The sequence below is a fragment of the Mandrillus leucophaeus genome, unplaced genomic scaffold (genome assembly GCF_000951045.1).
Source record: "Mandrillus leucophaeus isolate KB7577 unplaced genomic scaffold, Mleu.le_1.0 Scaffold443, whole genome shotgun sequence".
Taxonomy (NCBI): domain Eukaryota; kingdom Metazoa; phylum Chordata; class Mammalia; order Primates; family Cercopithecidae; genus Mandrillus; species Mandrillus leucophaeus.
In genome coordinates, this window is record NW_012104732.1 from 859,061 (window position 1) to 885,653 (window position 26,593).

The following is a 26,593-nucleotide window of genomic DNA, read 5'->3' on the forward strand; positions in this document are numbered from 1 at the left end:
TAGGAAGAAGGAAGCTTATTTCACTAACTTCTCTTTCAGACCCTAAGGCTTCACCTTCACTGAAGTTTGCACATTACCAGGACTCTGAGCACCATGCCGGGAGGGTGAGTTAAGGGAGAAAAAAAGTGTTTGTGCACCTTGATATTTATGAAGATCTGTTGGAGACCATCCATGTGCTGAAGCCACCATTTATTTTGCTTGTGGAGGTTTTCTCTTATTTGGTTCTTTTAAAACAGGAAGAAAAACCAGAAAGAAATGATTTCTAAAAATCCTTTCTCTCAACAAAACACATGTTTCTGACTTCATCTTCACTCACCTTCTCTGGGGAGGACTTCTGCCCAAGTTGATATGATGATAACGCATGTTAGGAATGCGTTTAACATAACAATGGTGTGCACAACACATTTGAGCATTTATCCATGAGGATATGTGATGCTGACAAATTGAAGGCTGGTTCCAATTTGCTTGTGGATAGACACAGAAGACTAAGTCCAATGCAAAAGTGCAGAGTAAACATTTGATAAATACGGTCAAATGAATCAACCAATGAATGAACACAAAACAAGTTGAACCATACATATGTAAAGAAAACACCATAGAAAGAGTCATCTAACCTCTCTGCTTGGTCATAGATTTATCACATCATCAACAATTTATTTCATCAACAATTTATTGCATCAACAAATGAAACAGTAAAATGAATCCAAACTTGCTTTGTACATCTGAAAAAATTGCTGGCAGATAAAGGTATCTCAAATTTAAAAAAAAAAAAAAGGAGACAGAAGTTTTACATCTTATATATGCAGGTCCTGATTAAAAAATAAGAAAACAGACTGAGCACAGTAGCTCATGCCTGTAATCCCAACACTTTGAGAGGCTAAAGTGGGAGCATCACATGAGCCCAGGAGTTTGAGACCAGTCTGGGCAACGTAGTGAACCTCCATTTCTATTAATTAAAAAAAAAAAAATAAGAAAGCAAAACAAAAACATTGCTTCATCCAATTAGAACATACACTGAAAAACAAAAGGACGTCAGGCCTAAGTTTGGATTCTTGCTCCATCTCTTCTGTTTGCTTCAGGAATGTTACTTAATGCCGGTGAGCCTTTTTCCTCATCTTTGAAATGTGATACCCATACTTATTTGGAAGTGAATTAACCTAGTACATATACTAAGTAAACTCATGAATGTAAAGGCCTTGTGGGTTCTTTTCACTTGATAAGAATTTTCTATTTAGATTCCTTTTTCTTCTTGGAGTATGTACAGTATGTTTGCTGCTGACTATAAAGTAATGTGCTCATGCCATTTTTGAGGATAAAGGAGAATTTATTAGGTTGATCAGAGGAGCATGCAGTAAGAATATAATAAGTACACTGATGCCAAGAAAAGGTTTCTTCTTATCCGATTACTGCTCTTGTTTTCTTTGGACATTTCATCTCCAAATCCACCTCACGCCCACATTAAACAGTCTTCTGGAACATAGATACATGAAGGGACCTAATAAAGGTTTGATCTTTTTTGGTTAGGTCACTTCTTTCCCCTCTAGAAATTTATCTCAGGCTCACTATGTGCAGTCCCTGTACAGAAGCTTTTATTGTTCATTTCCAGAACGCAAACATTGCCACGCTGATAGGTGGGTTCAGACCGCCATGTCTATCAACTCATCATTTTCTTGGAGCAGACAGTCTTGGATGGCTTTAAAATAAGGCCGAGAGATCAATCATAAGACCATGAAGAATAGTCGCGGTTTTCTTTTGGCAAGAGCAGCAATTCCCGAACTTTAGTCATTTTAATGTGATGGCCATGATTTTTGTCACGTCGGCACACCAACTCATCTTTATGTTTTGATCATAGTTGCTTAATGCTTCTTTAATATTGTTTTAAAACACCTCTTCTTTTTACCCAAAATTATTTAAAATGAAAGTTTATATTATTATTTTCATTGTTAAAAAAATCACCATAAAAAGAAAACTTTTTTAAGTGTAACTTCTAACTAGAAGGCTGTCTAAGATTCTGAGCTTCTGACCTGCTTTTTTTAAAGATGGAGTTTATGAAGTGTAAAAGATATGTGCTAAAGATTTGTAGCTCTGAACTTAGACTTTCTGCTTGATGAAATCAGCACTGAGAAGGAATTGAAAAGGGAATCACTTCCTCATCCTGTGGGTCAAGAAGTTGTAATGCTTTATCTAAGGACTGTCAGTAATGAGGAAGTGCCTGTTATAGGGGGGTGCTAAGGGCAACCCCATTTCTCTGGTTATAGGGATCTGCAACCTCAGTGGGGCCCAAGACGGGTACATTTGGGTCACGGCCAATATGCAGAGAGAGAGAGAGAACACACACCTTTTTGGTGAGTACCCTGTTACGTAGATATTTCACAAATATTGGTTCCCTGGAAGCCCCTCCCACCTTCCCTCTCATCCTTGTAAGTTCTTCCTCACATCCCACCTTAATATAAACAATAACCAGTTATTACTGTGGGTTCCCTATGTGCCAAGCAGTTTCATGTATCATTTCATTCAATCTTCACTACACTTTAATCATTTTATGACTGAGGAAACTTAATTTATAACTGAAGCAACTTGCCCCAAATTGCCCAAGGGCAGGGATCTCTTATGATTTGGGGTTCTACCACCAAGATATAATTAGAGATAAGGATGTTATTTAGCTAATTAAGTCAAATAGACAAAACAAACCATTTACCTCAATTATCTGAATTTTGGCTCACCATTCTTAAAGTTTGGCTCAGAAATTATACTCTTCTTTTTTCTAGGAACAGTTTTGTTTTGTTTTTGGCTTGGGTAATCTGGCTTATTGCCTCGGTTCCCTCATCAGTGACTACCACAGTATTGTTCTCAGAACCATTTCATAAATATACATGGAGAGAGGAAGTAAGGGAGAAAGAGAGAAGGGGAGAGAAGGAGGGCAGGAGGGAGGGAGAAGGATGCCTCTTTGTTAGCAAACTCGCTGGACGTGTATTCCTGAGAATGGAGGTCTGCACCTAATGATTGCTAATAAGCCTCATCACCTTTGGTCACTTCCCCTACTATAGATGGTTCACTGTGTTTCTGTTACCCTCAGCCCTAAAATGGAGCTCACAGAATTGGCCCTAACCTCCTCACATGGCTGTGACAATCTAATGAGTGTATGTTTGCAGAAGTATTATACCCATATACATGTTGCTTCAGATGGAATTCTTCCTGGTGATTTAATTGGGTGCTCTGCCCTCCTAGGGAGCTGCAGCTTTGCAGGACTCTCTAGAACTATAGTGACAGCCAGCCATCACTTTAGGGATAATACTAAGTAAGAAACTCTTGATCCTATCTAAATTCTCCATGCCTTGTATGTGCAAATGTGAAAAGCCAGAAACACCATTCCCAGTTCCATGGTCTATTAATAATAATCTGTCAGCTCCAAAACAATTCCATTGTTCTGAATGAATTTAACATATCCTTGCTCCATTATTCAAATTCAAACATCACCTCCATGAACAAAACAAGACAAGACACATTTGCCAAAAACAAAAACATGTTTTGCCTCAAATTTCTCGTTTGACAATTTTGGGGGTAATAATTAGGTGAGTAAATGTTTCAGCTGCCTAATTCATTTTGCTTATATGTGTGAGCATCCATAATATGGTTATATTTATAAACTATAAAGATGTTTCTGCTATATCTGAATTTTTAAAAGTCAGTACCTGCTGAAATTCTGTCCTATTTGCAAACAAGAACGTTTGGCCCCTCACTTTTCCATTTAGCTTAAAAAATCTCATAAGTATCTTAATAAATATAGAGTTGACGCGGTTCTCATACATTTATGGGCATGTTATCACAATAAGACCTTTATTTCCTAGTTATAAAATATTTTTAAATTACCCTTTGAACTGCCACTCAGCTTATGGAGTCTATGACAGTTTTTTGTTTTGTTTTGTCTTCAAACTGAAGCACTGAACCGACAACAGTCACGGGCTTGTTGAGTTTAGATTTGTCTCAACTCCTCTTGTCAATGTCAAGTAACTTCTACAAGTGTGCCAAGATGTTTAGTTCTGTTGCCTGCAGGTTAACTGCATGAGTCCCAAAGTCTTCAAGACTCAGGGAAATATGTGATTGTAAGAAACAACCACCCACCCCCCAAAAAACTTTCCCACCTGGAAGACTTCTAACTGAAGAGTGAAAATGATATCTCTTAGGGACTAGGGGAGGTGTACCAAAGCAACTAAGAGTGGAGATACATTTTAAGGCTATCTTATTGTATAAATCAACATGAGGTTTTGCACACGTAACTGGAGTTGAATACATGACTACCCACCTGTACCCCTGAACCCATCTATTTATCCCCCATCTCCAGAGCTACCACCCTTGTTCAAATACTTTCTTGGAGAATAGCAATAATAATATCTTAGTTGTTCTCCCGACACCAACCCTACCCTCCTATACTCCAGTGTTCACATGGCAGCCAAAGTAATCTTTGAAAACACAGAACTGATCTTGTCACTTCCCTAGCTTAAGAAAGAAAAGACAGTGATTTCTCAAGACTCTTCAAAGTAAGGCCAATGGCCTCAGCGTCGTGCCCTCTGACCTGGCTGGTTTCATCATACACCACTCCCCTCTGGCTTCTGTGCTCCAGCCTCAAACTCCTGTGCACTTGGTAAGGAGTCTTTCTCCCCTCTTCTCCACCTATATGGGAAGCAGTGGAGTGTGGTTAAGAGAATGGGTTCTGGAAAACAATAGGCAGGGCTGTATTGAGTTACTACATGAAAAGTGCTTAGAGTCAACCCTGATACCTAGTCTACACTCAGTGATAGCTGTTTCAGGAGCTTACTCAACTTTCAGCTTTCAGCTGAAATAGCACTTCCCTTGGGAGGCCATTCCAACTCCTGCAGGCCAAGCCTGGACAACCTATTAGGTACACTCACAACTTCTTCCACTTCTTTAAGGTACTTGTCACAATTTGTAGTTATGTGTGACTATTTGATTGATTTCTGTCTCCCCTGCTAGGCTATAAACTCAGCGAGGTCAGGAATCATGACTATTTTGTTCACCATTTATCATATTCTGAGCACTTAACTTGGAGCCTATAGTCTACTGTGTGTGTGTGTATATATATATATAGAGAGAGAGAGAGAGAGAGTTGGGGTCTCACTGTGTTGCCCAGATTGGTTTCAAACTCCTGGCCTCAAGCAAACTTCCTGCTTTAGCCTCCCAAGTCACTCGGATTACAGGTGTGAGCCACCATGCCTGGTTAGTCAATATATATTCATCAAGGGATGTTGAAGGAATAAAAAGTAGATGGATGGATAGATAAATGGATAGATGGGTGGGTGGGTGGATGGGTGGATGGATGGATGGATAGATAGATGGATGGATGGATGGACAGATGGATGAGTATATCTGGTGAAGTGTTAAACTAGGTAAGATAAAGCCCCGAAAAGAATATTAGAAATCTAAATAAGCATGGATCTTGTGGAAATAAAGACAAATGTAGGGTGGTACAGAAGAGAAGAAGGAGAGTTATCTGAAATTTTCACAGATATTTACTTTCGGTGAGAGGGAGTGCTCACGCTGAAGCTTCCTGGTAAGCAAAAGGAGGACGGTCTTTAGCCGAGGACTCACAGCATAACGCTAAAGAGCGCAGACTCTGACACCTATCAGGCCTGATTTGAATTCCAGCTCCACTGCTCCCAAGCTATCCACAGAGAACATGTTATTTCACATCCCTAAGTTCCATTTTTCCTGCTTTAGAATTGGGTAACAATAATGCCCTCCCATGAAGATATTAGGAGGCTTAATTGAATTTTGGAGGTAAAGTGATGCCCTCAGTGCCTTGAGCATAGTCATAAGAAACTGCCACCCCAAGCTCAATCTTAAAATCCTCAAAGGAGCAACACGGTTCATACTGCTGTGTTGTAAGGGGCAGGAGGAATTGCAAGTGAATCACAATAACCTTGCAGAAAATCTGCTTCTGCTTCTGCAGGATGGGACACACAGCAGCCATATCTTACAGGGACAAGTTGCTCCATGTATCTTGTGCCTAAATTGCTATTCCTCTTCTTCTCACCCCCTATGATGAACCCTGGATCCTTAAGGGTCAGCTGATATTTTCACTGTTGTCAAAACTAACTTCCTAATTACTTGAATTACTGTAACTTGAATTTTTTCAAATATGTATAATTTCCCAGAGACCACTAATTTTCTTTTCATAAAATAAAGTCCTAAAATAATCTAGTTGTGTCCTTTCCCCATAGGCCTTACCAAAAAAAAAAAAAAAAGAAAGAAATATGTACTTTTGAAATCACCTCATGTCTCCTGGATTTCCTCATTCAGCAGCAAAAAAAAATTTAATAATGGACCCAGCACAATTCACAGGGAGGGGAGGAAAATCTGCCACCCCAGTCCTCAAGGGAAGAGACATGAAGCTGATCGCAGAATGAAAATTTAATCTCTGCCTGAGGTTCTAAAGAAAAGGGGGTCTGAGCTGATTGTTCAATTACACACTCAATAAGCACATGGTTGTGTTATCCCTGCTGAAAAAGGGCAGTGAGCCAGGCTTTCATTCTTGTGTTCAACATATGGGAGACTGCAAAGACCACACAGATGGCAGACAACACAGAATAACCCACTTCACAAAGGCAAAAAGTGAGTTTCTGTCTGGTGGTAACACAGATTGGGTGATTGTGGCTGGCAGGCCCAGTTGGTTGTAGGCTTGATATGGCCGTGGGGAGTGAGGGGCCCAACCATCGATTTCCATAATATAGACAGCTCTTAGATTTTACTAGAAATTATCCCAAATCTTATGGGAATATCTGTACTTGTGAACACACAATTTCCTCCATAAAATTCAGATGATTTCAGATCGTTAGTGATTCTGTACTAAACTAGTTTTCTCTGGCTAAGAATGCTTTTTCATACCCCTTTTACTTTCTCTTCCTTTTCTTCACTGGCACTAACATTGACTTTTTTCAGAAGCAGTTTTCCACAAAGAAATCGAATCATTTTTTATTATTTCTTAAGAGTCGTGGCACATATGGTGAGGAAGGAACAATGAAGCCATGCGGAGATGGGGATATAGAAGGTGGGCAGGAGGCTAGGCTCCTTCACCCACTAGACCAGACATATGAATACACATCAGGGGAAGAAAAGGAAACGAACTTTATTGATATCTACCCTTTCCATGGTATGATGAGAGTTCCTTTCATGTCATGTAGTCTTCCTGCAGAGTCTATACTCATAAACACTGTTCTTTATAGGCACTCTGCAAGGTTTGACCTTATTATGCCCATGTAATGACACGAAAACTGAGACCTGAGAAGGTCAAGAAGAAAAATTTCTTAGCCATGAGTAGGGTCTTTATGGACCTGTTCTATAAACAACAAGAAAGCATGGTGACATTTTGCTTCATGGCAACAACAGGTCTCAACCACAGATATGTATGTATCAGAGTTACTTAGAACTTCTGAAAATGAAGGTGTCCGTGCACTGTTCCTGATCTATGGAATTAGAACACATCACCTTAAAGGCTAGTCAGCAATTTCATTCCGTAGATAATCCTGCTAATTATGAAGCATAACTCATTTATCTCATTTAATTTTGCAATGGCCCTTAAGGGAACTACTCTTAGGATTCCTATTTTATTGATGAGGAAAAAGGTAAAGAGAAGTCTAGGAACATGCCCAGTGTCACACAGGAAGTGATGGAGGCAGAATTCAGACCCAGGTTGTTCATGCCTGAATTTTTCCCACTACATATTCATTGTCTTTCCAACATTCAGGGTGCTTCAAAAGACCACAGGGCTTTTGGTGCCCAGACATTTCTACTATTTTTCCAAAATCTATTAAAAATGGGGAGGGAGGAGCATCTATGAATATAATTAATACCTAGTATTTCCATAGTAATTTTTAATTTAAAAGGACTATGTATTTATTATGCTATTTAATCCTCACGACAACCTAGAAGGAAAACGTCATTTTTCTTATTTTACAGACAGAAAATTAAGCCTGGGAGGGATTAGATAATCTATCTTGGATCCTACAGCCAGTGAGTGACAGGCCCTGGATTCAAACCCAGATTCTCTGCCTCCACAGCCCTCCCCGCCTTGGCCTTACTAATAATTCTTGGACCTCAGAAGCAGCCTCTTTCTTTTCTCGGCCTTTCCTTCCTTGCCACACAGCCTTTGTGCTTCTTTGTGCTTCCTGATGAAGGATACAAGTGTGAGTAGCAAAAGCTTGATGCCATCAGCCTGTGATCTGGACAATCTGATGCAATCATCTTTCTCACAGCATCCTCAAGGAATAAATCATAGGAAAGAGCTGCTGGGCTTTTTGTTTGTTTTAAACAATAAGAGATGTTCAAGTTGTTATCAGTGTTCGAGCTTTCTAACCAGCCTAAACTGTCTCCTCTATAATATATGCTGACCTTCTAGACTGATAAACCTGCATAATTATTGACATCTGCAAAAGTTAGTGTTTGCATATTATGTTAGGGACATAGTTCTGACAACATCGGGAGCAGCAAGTATTAGAAATCATTACAGGCAGGCTGGCTGTGAGAATGGTACTTTCAATTGTACCAGGCAAATGGCAAACAGATGAGTTTATATCAAGGCTACAAATAAATTTAGGTTTTCTCTATATACCTAGCCTCCAGATCGAGCCAAAACAGCAATTTTTGTTTTCATCAACTAGAGCAGTCTCTTAGGGGTCACAGCTGGTTTATTTGCCATGTCTGTGACAGCAATAGTGCCAACAAAAGCTGATATACGTCATTTAAATGAAAGCATACGATCTTGGTGTTATTTGGTGAGACCTGTCATCAAACTAAAAAGTTAAAAATCAATCAACTGTTTCTTTTTATATGTCATATCAAACCAAATAGCTCCACCACTTTTTTTAATCAGAATTATTTAGCTTATAAATTGACTACAAGCAAATGTTATGTCTGATTTTAGTTCACTCATTTAAAACTATTTATTGAGCACCTACTATATGTAAAGTATTGTGCTAGCTCTGAGGTTATAGTTAAGAATAGCATAGGTGATAGCTCCTGCCCTCATGGGGCTTACATTCTAGAGACAGAGAAGTAAATTAGCAAAATAAATCATTTCCTTGAATATTCAGGGAGGGCCTTTCTGAAGAGGCAATAGTTGATCCTGCACTGAAGGTTAAAAAGAAGCTGGTTATGTGATAATCAGGGGAAGAGCATGCCAAAACAAAAGCTCCAAGGCAAGAGCTACTCAGCCTGTTTGAGGCACAGAAAGGAAACTAAAATAGCTGTAAGGTGGTTAGCCAGGATATAAGGATGGTATGGAGTAGGGGTGAGAAAAAATGGAGATGGTGAATTTAGAAAGGTAGACAGTGACCAAATCGTGTCAGGCCTTGCATGAGTTGTCAGTAAAAATTTTGGGTGACAATGATGACATTCATCCTGTGACATCCTTCCACCCTACTGAGCTCATTCAGTTATCTGTGTCTTTGTCTACTTCCTCTACTTCCCTCTAACACTATGGAGGCACTGTTGTATCCTCCATGACTCCTTGGTTCTTCTCCTTGGAAATGACCAGTGTTTTGTGGGTCAAACACTTCTGGTGTGGAAGGACTTTAGGACACCAGGCAGTGCTGAAGGTTGGAAGAAAACCTGACTCTACCATTTTCTGTAATGGGAAAAATGCCTACAGAAATGTTTTTTCCCCTATCAAGTTTGATGGAGATGTGACCCTTCCTTTTGAGTAATATGACTGATAAGCACAGAAATGACACAGCTATAAATACGTATTATTTGGCTAGATGATACAGTGGTGATTGCTCTCCCAAAATGAGATAATTTAAAAATAAATTACATTGGATTTGGCAATATTGGGTTTTATGGAATATCTATAATTGAATAAATTGGTCAAAATCCAAAGAACCCTGGGATAGAGGTAAGTATTTACTCTGATTCCCCCAACTCTTTTCCTGGCCAACTTTTATCATCCTTCAGGTCTCAGCCCAATCAGTAGTCATTTCTTGGAGAAATTCTACCTTACAACCAAGGGCTAGGTTAGTTGCACCGTATTCTCTTTTTTTCTGTTGTTATAGTTTTGCCTTGAAAACACTTATCACCACAGTAACTATAACCATATATGAATACCTTTATTGTTCTCCTGAGACAGAGAAAGCATGGACTATGTCTGTTCTCATTCACGCATGTGTCTGACAAATATGAATAAAGTGCTCACAGTATGCCAGTCATGAGCTCAGTGATGGGGAACACATAAGTCACTGTTCTTATGGAGCTCACGTTCCACTTGGGAGGCTCAGTTGCCGCTTGGACTATATTCCTTCCCCATTCTTCTTTTCTTTCTTCCCTGTTCCTTTCTTTCTCCTTTCCTTGCTTCTCTTCTACCATATATTTAAGGAACACCTGCTCTGCCCCAGGCACTTAATTAGCTGCCAGGGATGCACGGATGAGCAAGACAGTTCAGCAGTCTATGGTTTAATTTGTAGTATCTTATTTTTTTGGTGGGGCAGAGAAAAGGAAATAGATATTGTTAGCTTGTGTTATATAATTTACAGTCAAGCCTCACAACTAAACTTAACATGGAAGTATTTATCATCCTCATAGAGTATAGGTCTTCTAGTCCCACCCCTTGAGGAAAATGAAGAATGTTACTAGTGCCAAGATATCTATAGGAAATACTAGGCAGGCTGGCAATAACTTGAGAGATTTCATTCACCTTTTATAGACAAATAGCCACAGAAGAGACGGATTAGGTGATGTCTCCCACCTTTCACTTTTTAGCGAGACTACAGAGGAAAAACAAACAAATCTCTTTTTAGTTCAGCATTATACATCTCCCAAGTCCCACACCAACCTCCCCTGCCCTCAACAAAACATATTACCTCCCATACACTGTGAGAGGTCAATGGAGTAAACATCATATTTTTAGAGACAGGCTATATTAGCTAGCCACTGCAAAATCTGTTCTTTTATCCTAGGAGGCTCCATGAAATCTGAGTGTCTTGTAACTCAAGAAATCTTGTGATCCTCAACACCATCCACAAGGACTAATGGACTTGAGCTTGATAAATTTCAGGGGCAAAGATGCCTTAGCCAAGTCCCGATGAATAGATTATAATACCCAGCATTACCTACACCCTACAAATAAGCTTAAGCATTATTTCCTCAAATTTCCATCATTTGCTTACCACTGCCATATTATTTGTCATAGCTGTTTACCATCTTTACTATTATTTACTAAATATTTTTCTTAAAATTGACTCAACTTTTTAGACTTCAATTGACTTATTTTAAAAAGAAAATGATATTACATATTAAAAATTGAAAATGAGTATCAATCATAAATGGAAGGTTAGTAGCATAGGTATTAGAATTAGCAGACAAGAACACTAACTGTTTTGACAACTATATCCCATTTTTAAAGATGTCAGGTAAAGTAAAAAATAAATGTGTATATACATATGTGTATATATATGTGTGTGTATATATATATATATAGAGAGAGAGAGAGAGAGAGCAAGAAAAAGAGAAAGAGAGACAGAGTCTTGTTCTGTTGCCCAGGCTGGAGTTAGGTGGCACAATTTCGGCTCACTGCAACCTTCACCTCCCAGGTTCAAGTGATTCTCCTGCCTCTCCTGCCTCAGCCTCCCAAGTAGCTGGGATTACAGGCATGCACCACCACACCCAGCTAATTGTTGCATTTTTAGTAGAGACGGGGTTTCACCGTGTTGGCCAGGCTGGTCTTGAACTCATGACCTCAGGTGATTCACCCTCCTCAGCCTTCCTGAGTGCTGGGATTACAGGCATGAGCCACCAGAGCTGGCCAGATAGTTTTAAAAATAGCAAATTCAAACTTCTAGAACTGAAAAATACACTATTTAAAGTAAAAAACATACTAACCAGATTAATAACAAATTAGACATTGCATAAGAAAAGATTCATAGACATTAAGACATAGCAATAGAAATAATACAAAATAAAACAGTACCGATAATTTTTAATTAAAAAAATATAATAGCGATAGGACAATTTTAAGCAGCATAATAAAATGTGTATTTGGAGGCCATAAAGGAGATAAGATGGAGAGAGGACAGAAAAGAATATTTGAAGAAATAATGGCCTTAAATTTTCCAAATTTAATATAAATTGTAAAATCATAGATCTCACAAGCTCAATGAAACTATGCTAGGGCATACCATAATAAAATTTCTGAAAACCAGTGTTAAAAAGAAAATCTTAAAAGAAGCCAAAGGAAAAAGAAAGACATGATAAGTAGAAAGCAACAAGGATAAGGATGTCAACATATTTCTCATTGCAAGCAATGCAAGAAAGAAGACAATGGAGCATCCTCTTTAAAGTATTAAAGGGACTACAACCTAGAAACCTGTATCAAGGAAAAATAACCCTCAAAAATGAAGGTGACATAAAGACTTTTTCAGACATACAAAAGCTAAAAGTATTCATCACTTGCCCTAAAAGAAATATTACTGGAAGGTCTTCAGGAAGAAGAAAAACTTCTGGAAATGTAGAAATGTGGCTTTACTGAAAGGAATGAGGAGCATTGGATTTGGTAAATATCTGAATTTTTTTTGTTTTTTTACTATTTAACTTTCTTTAAAATATAACTGACTGATTAAACAAAAATAACAATGTGGTATTGGGTTTATAATGTATATCTATGTAAGGCAACAGTAGGGAGGAAAGAAATGGAAGTGTGCTATTATTGGTGAATAGTATAATGTTATTTGAAGTTAGAGTGTGATAAAGATGTATATTATAAATCATAAAGTAAACACTAAAATAATGAAGTCAAGAATATGACTAATAAACCAACAAAGATCAATTAAATTATTTTAAAAATCCAAAAGAAGGAAGAGAAAGAGAAAAATGGAAAGAAAGAACAGATAACACAAATAGAAAATGAACAGCAAGACAACAGATGTAAACTTAACCACATCAATAATTACATTAAATGTAAATGGTCTAAATATATGCTGCCTACAGAAAAGGACTTTAATTATAAAGACACAAATAAGTTAAAAGTAAAAGGATATTAAAATGTACTATGTTAACCATAGTCAAAAGAAAGCTGGTAGCTATAGTAATATCAAAATAGATTTCAGAATAAACAAAAGTATTGCATATAATTCTATTAATAATTTAAAGAGGTCAATTCATCAAAAGGATGTAACACTTATAAGTGTTTATACATCTAGTAACAAAGTTCAAATGAAGCAAACAAGAAATACACATATCCACATATGTCTATATTCAGAGGTTTCAAAACCTCTTCCTCATTAATTGTTAGAATGAGTAGACAGAAAATCACTAAGGACTCATTTGAACATTATCAACCAACTTTATCTAATTGACAATTATGGAGCACTTTATCCAAAATCAGCATAATACAAGTTTTTATTAAGTGTACATGGTACACTTACCAAAGTAGACCATATTCTAAATATATAAGTATCAACAAATTTGAAAGGATGCAAGTCATACAAAATAACTCTCTGAACACAATGAAATTAAAATACAAATCAGTAACAGAAATCTCTGAAAAATCACCCAAATATTTGGAAACTAAATAACACATTTCTAAATAGCCCGTGAGTGCAAAGAAAAATCAAAATGGAAATTAGAAAGTATCTTAAGCTGCATGAAACTGAAAATACAACATATCATGTACACAAATACAAATATGTGGAATAGCACATAAGCAGTACTTACAGGAAATTTTGAGCACTAAATGTCTATGTTAGGAAAGAAATAAGGTCTAGTATCAATGACATTGATTCCATCTCAAGGTACTAGGGGAAAAAAGAGCAAATAAAACCTAAAATAAGCTGACAAAATAAAGGTTAGAGCAGAAATTACTGAAATAGAAAGCAGAAGAAAAATTGAGAAAAATCTATGAAACTAAAAGATGGTTCTTGGAGAAGATCAATATAGTAATTTTTAGCCCTCTAGCCAAAATGATCAGAAATAAAAGCAGAAAAGACACAAACTACCAACATCCAGAATGAGAGAGGTGACATCACCACCTATTCTATAGATTTTTTTAAATGAGTGAACATTATAAACTTTATGCCAATATATTTGATAACTTAGATGAAATAGACTAACTCGTTGAAAGATACAAACTATTAAAGTTCACTCAAGAAGAAGTAGATAACCTGCATACTTTAATACCTATTAAAGAAATTGAATTTATGATCATAAATCTTCTCACAAACAAAACCCGAGGCTCCAATGGTTTTATTGGTGAATGCTAATAATGTAGGAGTTACTAAGAAATTATTTAGGTTGGTAGTGAGGGTAAGGAAGTCCTTGGTAAGGTTTCCTTTTAAATAAAAAGCACCTCCCAAATAATTTCTTTTCTAACAAAAAGCAGCCTGTAAAATCCAGCTGCAAACATAGATAAGCAAGCTGGAAGTTTGCATGGGTGAATGCCAGCAGCTGTAACAATAGGAAAAGGCTACCTGGGGTTAGGTGTATCCAACACTGCGGCTCCATCTTCCCTTCTCTTTATCAACCACGTGTACAGTAAGGAGTAGAAAACATGGCCAATGGCCAGGTAAAAAACAGTTTCCATAATAAAAGATTAGGGTGGGGTGGCCAATTTCTTTGCTGTGCAGTGTAAATATCACACCTGGTCCAACCAATCTTTGGGCACTATGTAAATCAGACACCACCTCCTCAAGCCAGTCTATAAGACCCTGGTGCATTTCATCAAAGGATGAGAAGTCTCACTCAGGCGCCCTTCTCTCTTGCAGGAAAGAGAGCTGTTCTCCTTTCTCTTTCTTTAAACCTCCACTCTTAACCTCACTCCATGTGTGTCCATGCCCTTGATTTCCTTCGCATGGGGCAACAAACCTTGGGTATTACCCCAAACGAACAATGCCACTTCACTACCAAATAGTTAGGGAGGAAATAATACCAATTCTGCAAACACTCTTTCAGAAATTAAATAGGAAAGGACACTTAACAACTCTTTATCTGAGAGCAACATTACAGTGATACCAAAACCAAACACATTACAAGAAAAGAAAACTATAGACCACGAATCCTCAAGAACATAGAGGCAAAATGTTTAAATAAAATTTTAGCAAATCAAATCCAACAAGATGTAGAAACAATAATACATCGTTACCAAGTGGGATATATCCCAAGATTAAAAATTTTGTTTAACATTTGAAAATCAGTCTAATTCACCATATTAACAAACTAAAAATGAAAAACCATATGAACATCTCAATAGATGCAAATAAAGCATTTGCTAAGACCCACATTCCTTCCTAACAAAATAATAATCTCAGCAAACTAAGGATATGAGGGAACTTCCTCAATGTGATTAAAGATGTCTAAACTGTAAAGATAACAGCAAACAATGGTCAAGGCCTAATGCTTTCCACTTAAATCATGTACAAAGTAAAGGATATCTGCTCTTACTACTTCTATTCAGCACAGTGCTGGCGGTGATTATCGGGAGAAACCCCACCCCCAGTATTCAATGTGAGTTCTTTTCTATTTTCCTAAGCGTGAACTGGTCTGAGAAATAAAAGGAAAGAGTACAAAAGAGAGAGATTTTAAAGTTGGGTGTCTGGGGGAGACATCACATGTCGGCAAGTTCCATGATGCTCCCTGAGCCATAAAACCAGCAAATTTTTATTAGCGATTTTCAAAAGGGGAGGGAGTGTACGAATAGGGTGTGGGTCACAGAGATCACATGCTTCACAAGGTAATAAAATATCACAAGGCAAATGGAGGCAGGGTGAGATCACAGGACCACAGGGTGGGGCGAGATTAAAATTGCAAATGAAGTTTTGGGCACACATTGTCATTGATAACATCTTATCAGGAGACAGGGTTTGAGAGCAGATAACCCGTCTGACCAAAATTTATTAGGTAGGAATGTCCTCGTCCTAATAAGCCTGGGAGCGGCTACAGGAGACCAGGGCTTATTTCATCCCTTCACCTTTGACCATAAAAGACAGTCTCCCCCAAAGCGGCCATTTCAGGGGCCTATCCTCAGGGGCCATTCTCTTTCTCAGGGATGTTCCTTGCTGAGAAAAAGAATTCAGCAATATTTCTCCTATCTGTTTTTGAAAGAAGAGAAATATGGCTGTGTTCCACCCGGCTCACCGGCAGTCAGAGTTTAAGGTTATCTCCCTTGTTCCCTGAACATTGCTGTTATCCTGTTCTTTTTTCAAGGTGCCCAGATTTCATTTTGTTTAAGCACACATACTCTATAAACAATTGGTGCAGTTAACACAATCATCACAGGGTCCTGAGGTGACATACATCCTCCTCAGCTTACAAAGATGATGGGATTAAGAGATTAAAGTAAAGACAGGCATAGGAAATCACAAGGGTATTGATTGGGGAAGTGATAAGTGTCCATGAAATCTTCACAATTTATGTTCAGAGATTACAGTAAAGACAGGCATAAGAAATTATAAAAGTCTTAATTTGGGGAACTAGTAAATGTCCATGAAATCTTCACAATTTATGTTCTTCTGCCATGGCTTCAGCTGGTCCCTCTGTTCTGGGTCCCTGACTTCCCACAACAGGTGATAGCTTGTAAAATAAGTGAGAAAGAAAACAAAAGGCATCCAGGATGAAAAGGAAGAAATAAAGCTGCCTTTATTTGCAGACAACATGATCATGTATGTAGGAAACGTAATAGAATCTACAAAAAACCTTCTAGAACCAATGATTGAGTTTAAAGGGTTACAGGATACAAGATCAACATCTAAAATCATTTGTATTTATAAATATTAGTAACAAATAATCACAATTGAAATTTAAAAACAAAAGCATTTACAATAGCTTCTAAAATGTTATATACTTAGGAGTAAATATGGCTAAACGTGAAAGGTATTTACAATAAAAACTACAAAACATTGTTGAGAGGAATTGAAGATGATGTAAACAAATTTAGAGAGATAGGGTACTCATGGGTCAGAAGACTAAATATTAAGAAGTCAATTATCCATCAAATGATTTACGAAATCAATGCAATTCAAACAAAATCTTAGCATGTCTTTTTATTGAAACTGACAGGCTGATTCTAAAATTTATAGAGAAGTGAAAAGGAACTCTAACATAGCGAAAATAACTTTTAAAAAGAACAAAGTTGGAGAATAATACTACCTGATGTCAACATTTATTATAATGTTATAGTAACAAAGACAATGTGATATTGGCATAAAGATAGACACATGCATCATTAGAATAGAATAGAGTCCAAAAGTAGACCCACATATATATGGACAATGTGTTTTTGACAAAGGTGTAAAGATGATTCAGTGGAAAAAGTAATCTTTTCAATAAATGTTCTGGGTCAATTTGATGTATGCAAAAAAGAGAGAGAGAGAGTTAACGTCAATCCGTACACCACACCATAAACGAAATTTAACTGAAAGTAGATCATAGGCCTAAATTTAAAGCCTAACATTATACAACTTCTAGAACAAAAACATAGAGGAAAATCTTTGTGGCCTTGAGTTAGGCAATGATTTCTTAGATAAGACACAAAATCACAATACATAAACACAAATGAAAAATTGTACTTTATCAAAATATTAAAATGTTGCTCTCAAAAAACATTGTTAAGAGCATGAAAAGACAAACCACGGACTTGGAGAAAACGTTTGAAAATTGGATATATAATAAAGTACTTACATCAAATATAGGTAAAGAACTCTCAAAACTCAGTAAGACAAACCTAATTTTAAAAATTAGCAAAAGATTTTAACAAATACTTCACCAAAGAGAAACAGATGTCAAATTGAGCGTTAAAAGATGCTTAGTAGGCCAGGCGCAGTGGCTCACACCTGTAATCCCAGCACTTTGGGAGGCTGAGGCGGGCGGATCGCAAGGTCAGGAGATGGAGACCATCCTGGCTAACATGGTGAAACCCCGTCTCTACTAAAAATACAAAAAAAAAAAAAAAAAGATGCTTAGTATCATTAGTCATTGGGAAATGCAATTTAAAACCACAATAAGTGACTATAAACCTATTAGAACGGCTAAAATTAAGAAGACTGTCTATAGGTGCTGAGGAGGATATGAAAGAACTGGCACCCTCATACTCTTCTGGTATGAATGTAAAATGGTACAACCACTTTGAAAAATGGTTTGGCAATTTCTTTAAAGATAAACATACACTACCATATGATTCAGCCATTCCACTCCTGGATATGGGCCCAAGAACAATGAAAGCATACGTCCTTACAAAAACATGATCATGAGCATTCACAGTAGCTTTATTTGCAATTGGCAAAAGCTGGAAACAACCCAAATGTCCATCAACAGGTGAATGGAAAAGCAAATTGTGATCTATTTATATAATGAAAAACTGCCTGTATATACACACAAATTTGGATGAATCTCAAAATAAATATGTTAGGTGAAAGTAGCCAGACCCTCCCAAAAAAGAGTTCACCATACTATAGTGACAGAAAGAAGGACAGTAGTTGCCTGGGGATAGGATTGAGCAGAAGAGTGGGAAGAAGAGATCACAATGAGTCACAGGAATGCTTTTGGGGTGAGAAAAGTAGTTATTATCTTGATTATGGAAGTGGTTTTATGGGTATCTGCATAGGTCAAACTTTTCAAATTGTATACTTTCAACATATGCAGCTTGGTTTATGTCAATTATACCTCAATGAAGCTGTTAAAAATATTCTGATGATGGCCTGCTCTCCCTATTGTAAAAGGCAGATTGGCTCAGGTTAGAAAGTGTTAATAGCATACCAAAGAATTTAACCTTGATTGCACAAAGAGGGATTGAATGAGAAATCATAGAGGAATAACACTCACCCTCCATAATTCAATGTTATCAAATGCTCTGTCCATGAACCACTTTAAATCACATCAAATACCAGCAAGCGAGACATGTATGCATCCCACTCTATGGGAAACACTGAACTAAAGGAAAACTTGTAAGAGTGTAGATTGCATTAACAGGTGACTTTGCTTAATAAACCTTCAGTCTGTAACCTTGATTAATTTTGGAGTAACAATAACTTTACACCAACATTGCTTAAATGAGGAACCCAAGATTGCCTTCCAGATTCCTGCTGAGCCATCCTAACTGGGTGACTATGGCTTCTTACAGTTTCTTTGTACTCTAAAATTCTGCAGATTTTAACAGTCCGTTCAATCTTCTGGCCACTCTCCCCAAACTAGGGCAGATACAATGCCAGTTTCAAGGTAGGATCTATAGTAAACAGTAAAATGTTTAAAAATAAGAGTTTCCAAAAGAAGTGAAGAGTGAGTGAGATTTTGTTAGTCCTCTAACAAAATCATAAAGGCCAAATCGTTCCCAAGTCCACTTCTCCTTTCAAAATATGTAATGTACCCACTGACGCAAAATCAAACCATGACATAGGCTTGGGGGCTTCATTCCAGGTATAGGAAGAATGTCTCCCCAGGCACAGAAAGCAAGCACTTTTCAAAAGCCGACTTGAAAGCCAGAGTCACAACGCATGTGGGCTGACACAGGTCAAGATAAATGAGGAAATTTGATGGGACTAAGAAGATACAAGACAGGACAAGCAGATTTATTTGAGCTATGGATTTCTGAATCGCTTGCCCTCATAAAGACAGAAAATGGCAAAGGTCATTGTATTTATTTTCTATGACTACTGTAAAAACTGACCACAAATTTCATTGCTTAAAACAAAACAAATTTATTATCTTACAGTTCTGGAGATCAGAAGTCTGGCATGGGTCTCCCCGGGCTAAAACCTTGGTGTCAGCAGGGCTGCAATCCTTTCTGGATGCTCTAGGGAAGAATCTGTCTTTTCCAGCATCTGAAACCCTTGCATTCTGGGGCTTGCGGTCCTCTTCCTCCACCTTCAGAGCCAGCACTAGCAAGTTGAGCCCTCCCCAAATTGCATCACCTTCTTTCTCTTCTGTCATCAAATCTCCCTTTGCCTCTCTCTTCTGCCTCTGCAACTCTTAAGTACCTTTGTAGTTACACTGAGCTTACACAAATAATCTAGATGGCATCCTGATCTCAAGATCCTTCACTTAATCTGTTAGGCAAGTCCCTTTTGCCATATAAGAGGACATGTTCACAGGTTCCTGGGATTAGGAAGTGAGCATCTTTGGAGGGTCATTATTCTGTCTGCCACAGTCATTGAATCATTGATGTAAAACCATTGTCTCTGTGGGGAAAAGAACAATCCTGGGATGCTATAAAAGAATTATTGGGGCAGAAAGAAGAGCAGGCCCGTTCATGGTGTCCTATAGAAGGGGCAAAAGTACGTCAGGCATGTGAGAGAGCACCCTTGACAGGGAGGACTCAGATGGTTGTTTCTATACCCTTTAGATGAAGACAGCAAGGTTGAAAGGCTGCCTTACAGCTGATTTAAGGGTGGATTCCAGCCAGCCTTGTTCACAGGTCTGTGTTGAAAATTCACGCTCTCTCCAGTAGCACCACTTCCCCTAACCCATCATCACAGGTACCTTATTTCTTTCTTAACACTTAGTCTTTGGGTCAGTGAAAATGCATGTCCTCCCTCTCTGGATGTGACAGCACTTTGAGCTGTCATCATTGTGGCGAAAAGTAGTCTTTCTCTGTCTTCTAATTGCTTGTTTAATTTTGACCAGCCACAGGGAGAAAGGGTTACAAAGCTCTCATATTCTAGAATACCACTTGATTCGCATTTACTAGCCAGTGGGATCACTGTGATTTCAAACATCACACACCTGATGAACAGTTTTCCTTCTATGCACAATTTGTAAGCTCAGCCAGGCTCCTTTAAAGCTTTATTATCTTGTTTACTCATCTGACTTCCTCAAATGAGCCTAACATATCCTCACATTAAGATTCAATGCCTGGAGCCCAGTATAACCTGATAAGATCAAAAGACCTGGGCCACATGTTCTATCTTGGCTTTACTAGGTAACCATTATCCCACTCATAGTTTCTCACTAGTCACTCATTCTTTTTCACACTTACTCTTCCCTTCCTTGAGAGGCTTCTAGGAAGGCAACTCTGGGGAGACACACACACACACCTTCCACACACACACACACACACACTGCTGAATCTCCTTCCATACTAAGTAGCTGTGAGATATTGAACAAGGGGCAAGTTACTTAACCTCTCTGTGATACTGTTTTCTCACCTCCAACGTTGAGATGCTGTGAGATGTCTCTCCTGGGATTGCCAGGAGGATTAAATGAATTTATATCTGCAAGGCTATTAGAAGAATTCCTGGCAAATAGTAAAGAATAAATGTTCGTTTTTTTTTTTAAAAAAAGTGTTAGAAACCCTTCCTTTTAGCTTTATTAACTCCTTTCTCTGTCACTCTGCTGATATATTTTGCCATTATTTGCTTAAGTGTCTCTCTCCTCCATGAGGTTGGAGTTTCCTTGAGGGCAGGAACTATGCCATGTTCCTCTTTTCATTCCTACCATTGAGTCAGTGACTGACACCTAGGCATTCAATAAATGTTGAATAAGTAAGTCACTAAATGAGAAATATAAGATATGCTACAACTGGACTCAGGGATGTATCTAGTAATGGTTATAGGAAAAGACTGGCCGCGTATGGTGGCTCACGCCTGTAATCCCAGCACTTTGGGAGGCCAAGGCGGGCGGATCACAAGGTGAGGAGTTCGAGACCAGCTTGGCCAACATAGTGAAACCCCGTCTCTACTAAAAATACAAAAATTAGCCAGACACGGTGGCAGGCGCCTGTAATCCCAGCTACTCGGGAGGCTGAGGCAAGAGAATCACTTGAAACTAGAAGGCAGAGGTTGCAGTGAGCCGAGATCACACCACTGCACTCCAGTCTGGGCAATGAGAGCGAAACTCCAACTAAAACAAACAAACAAACAAAGAACCCACAGCCTTTTTGGCTGTAGAAAAAAAATAGAGTGAGAGAAAATAAGCAAAGAGGGGTGCCTGTCACTGGCAGGTGAGGTGATACTTAACATTTATTTTCTTCTTTCTACTTTTCCGTGTTTCCTATAATGGGGGCTGGATAGAGGAAGTATGGGTACACAGCAGGGCCAACAGTGCATGCAAAGGATTGAGCCCCACTCTAACCAGAGAGATTCAGAAATTATATATAAGTGAAGATGACACTAGCTGCATTAAAAAATGAACTTGGAAATGTCAGTATCATAATGTGATGAAATTTGTTTCTTGCTCATTTGTTTAGAGGCATGTGTGTTTGTTTGTATGTACTCCATGCAGTCATCAGGGACGCAGCCTCATGGAGGCTCTGCCAGCAACACATGTAGACTGAGGGAGAGAGGGCACAGGGAGGCTTCTCTGGGAGGCAGCACATGGCGTGCCCCACTTCTGGCCATGTTCCTCTGGTCTGATTTCAGTAACACTGCCACACCCAGCAAGGAAAGCTGGGAAAACATGTTAGCCATGTGTCCTGAGGGAAAGGGAGCCGGGTTGGGTGAGCAGGCCATTGGTGAGTTAGCTCATCTCCCTGCATCCCCTCCAACACAACCCCATTGTCTCAACAGTCACTTCCTGACTGGTCTCTCCTTCTCAAGTCTCTCACCACTCAATCCACCTTTCACCTTGCTGCCAAAGTGACTTTTCTAAAACAATATTTGCCATGTCACTGGCCTTACTTAGCTGCCTATCCCCTGCTGAATATAGTTCAGATCCCTCAAAAATAAAACTCTCAGTCTACAAACTCAAGTGTACAATAATATTTCTGTCTATGACTAAATTTAATTTCAATTTTGATCTAAATTGCCAGGTAGTAGAACCATAACCTTAATTCAGAGGATTCCCCCTCCTTTATCTGGAGTAAGGTCTAAGTTTTGGGGGTATCACACAAAGCCAAAGCCTTGAGTAGGCACAGGGTTCCCAGTAGTCACCATAGAGGGATTTTCTGGAAGAAACCAAGGTAACTCTTGCCCTTATAACATTCCAGGAAATCATATCTTTTTTTTTTCCTAGCTTTTATTTTAAGTTCAGGGGTCCATGTGCAGGTTTGTTCCACAGGTAAACTCATGTCATGGGGGTTTGTTGTACAGATTTTTTTGTCATCCACCTATTAACCCTAGTACCCATTAGTTATTTTTCCTGATCCTCTCCCTCCTCCCACCCTCCACCCTCCAATAGGCCCCAGTGTGTGTTGTTCCCCTCTAAGTGTCCATGTGTTCTCATCTTTAGCTCCCACTTAACGAGTGAGAACACATACTATTTGCTTTTCTGTTCCTGCATGAGTTTGCTAAGGATGATGGCATCTAGCTCCACTCATGTTCCTGCAAAGGACATGATATTGTTCTTTTTCATGGCTGTGTAGTATTCCATGGTGTATATGTACCACATGTTCTTTGTCCAGTCTACCATTGATGAGTATTTAGGTTGATTCCATGTCTTTGCTATTGTCAATAGTGCTGTGAGGAACATATGTGTGCATATGTTCTTATGGTAGAATGGTTTATAAGGAAACCATATCTTGAGAGAGTCTCATTCAGTTAGTGAAAGGAGGAAAGCCAAGTCCAGCAGCACTGAAAAAAAATTTTTTTTTTAAAAGCAAGAAAATAAGATGTTGATGTGGGTACAAGGGTGGGGGAACCTTTAAAAAGTTCATGGTAGGCTGGACACAGGGGTGGCTCACGCCTCTAATCCCAGCACTTTGGGAAGCTGAGGCAGGTGGATCACGAGGTTAGGAGTTCGAGACCAGCCTGGCCAATGTGGTGAAATCCTGTTTCTACTAAAAATACAAAAAAAGTAGCCGGGCGTGGTGGCACATGCCTGTAGTCCCAGCTACTTCGGAGGCTGAAGCTGAAGAATTGCTTGAACCTGTGGGGGTGGAGGTTGCAGTGAGCTGAGTTTGCGCCATTGCACTCCAGCCAGCGTGACAGAGTGAGACTCTATCTCAAAGAAAAAAAAATTAGTTAATGGTAGACACTAAAATCTCTGATACATATCTTCATGAAAAAAATAGAAGAGCAATCTAAGATAGTAGATTATTGTAGTAGCCTGCTAGCTAGTATATAATGCGAAAACAAGTGGCCGCATGTTTTAATTGCAGTATATTTGAAAATTCTAATTTATAGTTAAGCACCATGTTTATATATTTATCAAACAAAATACAACTTGCACTTTAATTTTTACTAGCGTGCAAAATAATTCCAGCAAACAATATGGAGATATTTCTGCTTTACTGAATTATATAGTCAAATTTATGAAGGACAGGGATGTGTCCAGATATAGAAATAATAAAATATTACATCTGAAAAGAGATTTCATTTTATGTATGGGGAATCTGGGGTCTATAGACGTAATGGTTAACCCAAGATCACACAACTAATAAGCAACAAACTGGGGCCTGGGTCCAGATCTCCATGCCTATCTGAGCTGGAACAATGTGGATGATTTTTTACTCAGAGTTTCAGAAGGTAGCAGCCTTGAGAGTTGCCAGGAAAATAGTTGTCAAAGCATAAAGCAACAGTCAGCAGCTGAAGTTTTCCTTGTATTCTGAACCCCATCTGCCCCCTTCTAACCAGAATCAGTACTTACTTCTTGGGCTCTGAATCTCCCCGTGGCTAATGCTGTTTCCTATACATACTTACTGTGATGGTTAACTTTATGGGTCAACTTGCCTTGGCTAAGGACTGCCCAGATAGCTGGTAAAAATAATTTCTGGGTGTGTCTGAGAGGGTGTTTCTGTAAGAGTTTAGCATTTGAATCCATAGATTAGTAAAGAAGATTGGCTGCACAACCAGGCGGCACTGTAGGAGGTGAGCGGTGGGTGAGCCAGTGTTACCACCTGGGCTCTGCTTCTTCGTGTCAGATCAGAGGTGACATTAGATTCTCATAGGAGCGGGAACCCTATTGTGAACTATGCATGCGAGGGATCCAGGTACTACTTATGAGAGTCTAACAATGCCTAAGGATCTGAGGTAGAACAGTTTTATCCTGAGACCATCGCTGTGTCCCCTCATCCCACCATACGTGGAAAAATTGTCTTCCATGAAAACAGGTCCCTGGTGCCAAAAAGGTTGAGAACTGCTGCCTTATAGCACATCTCTTCCTAGATCTAGAATATTCCTAACACACACACAAAAATGAGAGATGTTTTGGATATCCTAATTACCCTGATTTTATCATTACACATTATGTGTCTATATCAAAATATCACATGTACCCCATAAATGTGTACTTTTATTACGTATCAATAAAAAATCCTTTTACATATTTATCTACAACCTGTTGGTTATGCTTTTCTGGAGAACCCTGACTAATGCACTTATAGACATAGATCTTCCATGCATAGTCCCCTTTTCTGTTAACAGCATCTCAGGTTGTCTTTGGGAATGACTCATCCCCAGGGCATGTAGTCTTCTGGTAGAGTCTTTTGTAGCATCTGGTTTTCCCTTGGTTGAGGAAGACAAGTGATCTGCAGACTAATCAGAGTCCCTCTCCTGGAGACTGTAGTCTTGATCAGACTGACACAAAGATGAAAAAACAGTTGGAACCAATTTATCCAGTGATGACACCCTGAGACTGTCCATTAGTGCCTGCTTCCAGGATAACCAGAATTTCCCTAGTTCCTATTCTTTCAATAAACTCCTTTCTTTGCCTAAGTGTTTTTTTGTTTTGTTTTGTTTTGTTTTGTTTTGTTTTGTTTTCACTCTGTCGCCTGGGCTGGAGTGCAGTGGTGCAATCTTGGCTCACTGCAACCTCCGCCTCTCGGGTTCAAGCGATTCTCCTGCCTCAGCCTCCCGAGTAGCTGGGACTACAGGCGCCCGCCACCACGCCCAGCTAATTTTTGTATTTTTAGTAGAGATGGGGTTTCACTATGTTGGCCAGGCTGGTCTCAAACTCCTGACCTCATGATCCACCCACCTCAGCCTCCCAAAGTGCTGGGATTACAGGCATGAGCCGCTGAGCCTGGCCTTTTGCCTAAGTTTACAGGGTTGATTTTGTTTACCTGCAATAATATGAACTGATAAAACATTCAGTTAGCAGTCTGATTGATCAGCTTCCACTTAACTGATGTTATTAATCAAGTACTAACTAGTACCTCAGCATGCTGATTCCCAACATCTTGTAAGCTTGACTCCATTACACCCGTGCATTCCATTTGATTCTATACTTACCAACCATTGCAGTATTTGTTTTCAAATCCGCTTATGCCAATTGTATATAGTATAGCAATTATGTAACATAATTAAATGTTAAGTAAACCAATGAAATGTGAAGGCAAAACCAGTGCCTATTCTTGTGAAAACTATGTGGGAGTCTTGATAAAGGTAGGCAAGTAAAAATGCTGTCATAAATTAGGTGTGTGTGTGAGAGAGAGGATTATCAGATAATGGTACAAAATAATAAAACTCTAGTCTTTTCTTGTTTTCATTTTTAAAGACAGAGTCTCACTCTGTCTCTCAAGCTAGAGTGCATTGGTACAATCATGGCTCACTGCAGCCTCTACCTGCTGGGCTCGAGTGATCCTCCTGCCTCAGCCTCCTGAGTTGCTAGTACCAACAAGCACCACCATGCCAGGTTAGTTTTTATTTTATTTTATTTTTTGTAGACACAGTGTCTCACTATATAACTCAGGTTGGTCTTGAACTCCTGGCCTTAAGCAGTCCTTTCACATAGG

General features: G+C 38.8%; 1 pseudogene; it reads left to right on the forward strand.

The window, feature by feature from the left end:
• The first annotated feature begins 5,448 nt into the window (after positions 1 to 5,448).
• LOC105549558 overlaps positions 5,449 to 26,593 on the forward strand; it is a 44,966-nt pseudogene continuing 23,821 nt past the window's right edge.